This window comes from Hylobates moloch, unplaced genomic scaffold (assembly GCF_009828535.3).
Source record: "Hylobates moloch isolate HMO894 unplaced genomic scaffold, HMol_V3 SCAFFOLD_5, whole genome shotgun sequence".
Taxonomy (NCBI): Eukaryota; Metazoa; Chordata; class Mammalia; order Primates; family Hylobatidae; genus Hylobates; species Hylobates moloch.
The window spans coordinates 50,852,544-50,858,552 of NW_026652280.1; positions in this window are offsets into that span (position 1 = coordinate 50,852,544).

Genomic DNA, 6,009 nt, shown 5'->3' on the forward strand with positions numbered 1-6,009 from the left:
TACTCCCTGGTAGTACATTAAAGCATTTAGAGACATGCACTGGCTTTTCAAATCCGCATTTAGTTCTGCAGCTGGCTCAAGCCAGGTTCTGGCACAATCACTTTCATCTGAGAAGTAAAACCATCTTTTAAATTAGAGGGTGCAGAGAACTGAGCACCATACCCAGAGGACACAAATGGAAATCATTTAGAGTTTCCTGATATTTCCCTTCACTCAAAACCAGCACAAAACAAGCTAGTTCAGTAAATTGAAGCTATAAATAATATACAACACTTCATCATTTCAGTTACCTCTTTGTACAGCATCCAAGAGGCCTACAGGCCTAGATAGAGCAGGCTTATTAGAACACCAACGGGAAGGGGTACCCCTTGCTGGCTAATCACAGTACTGTCAAATTGCTATAACAAACGACTATAATTCACTGAATAGGGCAGTTATTAAAATTCCAAGTTCGCTCTATGCTGTGACCAGAATGACAATGGCAGTACAGTCATCCTTCCTTGCAAACAATGAAACACATAAGGAAAGGTGTAGTCCCACAATCTCCTGTATCTATTCCATGAAAGCTATCCTCCACTAAACAAATAACATGATCAGTTTTATACCTTCTGTTACGTGACAGCATTTGTGCAGAAGAAAATGTCCCAATTCTACTGAATGTCTTCACGAAAGTTAAGGTCTTAATATTCTATAACTCAAAGCACAGAACTCTGCACTACAACCACATTTCACAATCAAGAAAAGCAACAGCAAATTGGCTGATTAGCATAAGAATGTACAAACACTGTTGTCTCTTAAGTGACATTATTAAGCATTTTAAATATAGTCATTTCAATTGTAAAATTTATGAATTATTTTCTTTTTTCTTATAATAAATCTTGGCACCCTTGTGACAAATACTATAATCCTCACTAGGCAGAAAAGCCCTAAGCTAACATAAAATGAACTTTTTATGAAACCTATGAATCTAGAAGAGAAGCAATTGAATTAGTCTTGGCACCAGCCTAAAACACACTTAGATTGGAAAATTACCAAATTTAACCCAGTGAAACTCAGTTACGGTTTAATGAAAAGCAGTTAAAACAAGTTTTGAATCAATCTTTCTTCCTGATCATGAAAAAAATACAATTATTGCATATATAAAACATCATAACAATGATTAGAATATTATTTTGTTCCGAAAACAAATTAGTTAGTACATTACTAACCGAAATCATAATTTGAAATTGGTTAACAATGATAACCTTCCTTTCTGCATAAGAAGGTAGACTGCAAAAGAAATATAATGTTGTGTTCATTCGGCACTGTTTCAGCTATGGAAAATGGTACTAGTGTGAATTCCTTTTTACTGAAAGCTATTTAAACTAATAAAATTGAATGTCATAAAAGTGGTAGTTGAATTTTCTTTTTTCTAAATTCTTTGAGATAGCTAGCTAGCTAAATAAAACATAAGATGGATATAAAATCATTAACTTTTAGATTCAGAAAGCATCTTTTAATCTACCAGTTGCATAAATTTTCAAACCTGACATGAGCTGGAATTTAAATGTCTCCTAAAGAAAGGAAATTTCTCAAGGTTAGGTCTCAAAACGAAGGTACACAGGAACTCTAGACTTCACCTCTCTCACATTCCTAGATAAAGTGCAACCTACCAAGCAAAAAATAAATCATTATCTGAGGCAATGATTTCCATCCTGTGGGATACAAACCACTAAGGATCCCATAGTTATTGCAATGGGCTTGAAACTCTTTTGAGTTTCACCTATATAAACTGTATTTTAATTGGTTTACCAGTGGTTTACATGTTTGCATGCTAATACATTTTAACTATTATTAATAAAACAGATTCATTTGCAAAGCCTAAGACAATTTATAGGCTGGAAGTTTCAATCTTGCAAAGGTAATAATTTTACTCCAACTAATCCATGAACATGATGCATTGCCAACCTAAATCCCAATAGGGTTTGTTTTAGGGGTAGTGAAAAACAAAGATTATCTAAAAGATTCTAAAGTTTGTTGAGAAGAATGATGTCTGAGAATAGCCAAGACAGATTTTTTAAATAAAGGCTAACGTAGAAGAATGTGCCTTGAATGTATGAATACACATTATGAAGATGTAGTAACTTAAGTATGATAGAGGTCTAAAGCTCACGTAGCCACACTCTTTCTGGTTTCGGACTTTAAACCCTGCTTCAGAAGAACTTCCCCATCTCAAGATTTTGTTATTTTATTTCTATATTTTTATTTAAATTTTTAATATTTGCTCCATGTAAAATTTATTATTGCATATAAGGTGAAAAGCAAATATCATTATTTCTTAAAAATAAATAGCCAGTAATCCCACTAATATATAATTATGTGTTTACTCACTGATTTAAAACATTGTCATCTGGTATAAACCCTCATAAATATATAATAACCAATAGAATTGAATATTTCTTATTAAGAAATTGGCTAATAATAATAGTAAATGTTAAAATAAACAAAACTCATGATGTTATTACAGCATTTTTTTCCATGCCTAAAATGGTCATTTAGACAAATATCTACCAGTGTCCAATATCTCCTTAGTTTATCAAGTAAAAACAAATAAAAATTTTCAGGACAATATATAATATGAATCAAATATTACAAAATATTTTTGTGTTTCTGCTTAAATTCATACCAAAATGGATTTTCACCTGACCTTTTATTTCCCTCTATACTTTTCTACATTTATTTTAATTTTTACTTTTTTGTTAATAAATGCCTTCCTTTCCTGAGTCTTCACATGATTTGCCCCTATGGATATGTCCGCTTCCAAACAAACATATTAAGCACACGTTCAAATGAAAGTAGGACCCTAACCATTTGGCTGTATAGTGATGGGAGAAGCCTCAGACAGCTCTATATATCTATGTGTAGACAAACAGAAGAACTGAGTCAATGTGAGCCTCTGGAATTGGAAAAGTGGTTACTCTCTCTCTCTTTTTCTGTCTTTCATGTATCCATCAATCTATCTGAAAAGAAATTTTTAGAAATCTCTGAAGGGTAGAATTGGAATTTGACATTTTTATTTTTTGTGTTAAGAAAACTCTATTAAAAATAAAAATGTCAATGGACATATGAATTGATAAAAAAGATTACTAGAAGAGCTGGCTTTGCCTCGTGAAGCTTCTCAACCTTCAACATCAAATCATAGTTAAATAGTGATCTCTTGTTTTGCTTCTAGCCATCGCTGATTTATTAGTCTATATCAGTAGATTGTTAAAAACTTTGCAGAATGAGATTTTATTTAGTATGATAGAACAACCATTTGAAAAGAAATAGCAACCACTCTTTAATTTCCATCGATTGATTTTTTTTCTGTATCTGTTCTTTAAAAAAAGTAGTCTCCACTACTTGTTTCCTCCCCTTAGGAGACTAGGTTTTGCAGCCCATCACTTCAATCACTCCGTTAATGATGTAATTGTCTGTTAATTATTTGTCCTTCTATTGTACTCATTGGCAAAAATCACAATCCTGGAAAATTCAAATGTTCTGATTTCTAAACTGCTATACGAGGGATGCCGAATAAGCCTAGAAAAAAAAAAGGCACAACTTTGAAAATTGGAGGCATTACAAATTTATAGCTTCTAGTTCAAACTGGACCTTTTGTGCATCTTAACATCATTCTGGGACTCTAACGTCCTACAACGTCTCTTCAATCATCAGTTATCCTTGTTCTTTCATACTCCACAGTGGCTATGTGAACCATCTCCATTTTCATTGTCTCCTACTCTGCCACCTCCTGCCGCCTCACAGCCAATAGGTAGTCTCCTGCCTAATGAAGAAACTAGAACCACAGAAAAAGACTCCACCTATTCCCTCTCCCTCCACCTACCCATTTACCTGCATACATATTCATCATGCTTCCATCCCTTTTGCCAAAATTGTTTTCCCATCTAAAGTGAATTTCTCGCGTCAAAGCTTCTATTTCCCTCTTTATTCTGCTTTTTTCCTTTACAAGGATCTTATTACAATCAATACTACTTCTTTCTCCTGTCTCTAGTTTTCTCCATTTAACATTTAAACATGCTTAAGTCTCCTCATTTTGTTTACTCCCTTCCTCAACCCAGTGTGTTCTGGCTTTTTCACCTCTTCTAAGCCGAAGTTGTGAAAAGTTTTCCTACACTTAACATTTTCACTTTTTTATCTCCCAGTCACCCCTCAAACTCTGTAATCTAGCTTCCTATCAACATTTCACTGAAGCTGCCATAGCAACGCCAATGATCTTGATGCTAAACCTAATGGACAAGGTTCAATATTTATCTTAGGTAAAACCTGGCCCCCTTTGGGGCTATGACACAATACTCCCCAGATTTTATTTTTATTTTTATTTTGAGATGGAGTCTTGCTCTGTTGCCCAGGCTGGAGTGCAGTGGTGCAATCTCAGCTCACTGCAACCTCCACCTCCCGGGTTCAAGCGATTCTCCTCCTCAGCCTAAATAGCTGGGATTACAGGCACCCACCACCACACCCAGCTAATTTTTTATTTTTATTTTTATTTTTTTTAGTAGAGATGGGGTTTCAGCATGTTGGCCATGCTGGTCTCAAACTCCTGACCTCAGGTGATCCTCCTGACTACTCTTCCTCTTGCCTTTTTTTCATTAGATCCTCTTCTTCTGCTTATTTCTTAAAATATCATTTTTTTCTTCAGGATTGATCTTATCCACTCCAACTCTTCAATTACCACCTGTCTCCTAATAACTCTCTAGTCTATATTTCTACTTCAGACTTTTCTCATTTGTTCCTTTCTTGTATGTTTAATTCTATTGAATATCTTCTCTTCTATAGCATAGAAGCACCTTACTCACAACATTCCCAAAGTTGAATGTTCACCTTTCACCACAAATCTATCCTGTTTCTTAAGTCCTCTGTTTCAGAAATAGCCCCAGCTTTCATTCAGTTGTCTAAGCGAGAGATGTGGGTGTCCCATTTGATTTCTCCCTTCCTAAAATCCTATCAACCCTACTTTCTTAATGTTTCTTAGTATCATTTATTCATCTCCATCAGCATAACTTCAGATTAGGCCATCAATTACTGATTCCTGCCCATGAATGAATACTTCTCTAACAGATGCAATTGTCTATAGTCTTGTCCTCCTTTAATATCTCTATTGCAATCAGAGTTATACTTCAAAAATTCAAATCTGATTATGTCACTTATTCTATTAAACCTCTCAGTGTTTGGAGTATTTCCCAGTTTCTTCTCATGGCTTTTAAAGCCCTCCATGATCTTAGCTGTCTAGTCTTCCTCACTAAACCTCACTCCTGCTCCAGGCATATTAAATTACTGGCTATTCTCTAAATTACATGCTTAATTTTGCTTTAGAGATTCTAATGCTACTGTTCTCTATGTCTAAAATATGCTTCCACTACCCAAGCTTTTAGGTTCCAGGTTTGATGTCCACACCACATAAGTCATTTCTGACTCATTTGCCACCCTCTGTTTACAGAATTAGGTGCCTATAGATGCCATTATAACGCTTAATACAATGAATTTTAATTGCCTGTTAATTTTTCCATCACCCAAGTAAGAGTGTCTTTAAGAGAGATATAAAATCTCTTTATAATTGTGTTTTTAGAGCTTACTGTAGTGCCTGGCTCATGCAGATGCATGTAGATGTGCTATCAAAAACTGTTGGATGATTGATGTTAGTCAGCTGCCCAGAAAGTTGTGAGTTAACAGAAAAAAACTTGAGATACCAGGGTAGCTTATTAGGCAGGTCAGAGGACCTGCATAATAAAATTAAAAATAAATCAAAAGGTGTTATTATTAGAGATATATTGCCCATTTTCTGCTGCAATCATCTAGCTGACTGGGGATTTTTAACAATGCCATAACTCATCATCATGTTGATCTAAAAGTCACTATTCCATGTCAAATGGACAACTTCAATGGCCCCTTCACCACCCCCTTCCAACAGTTTTTAAAGCAGGAAAGAAGTACCACATACAAATATTATATTTTTAATTTTTATTAAATTAG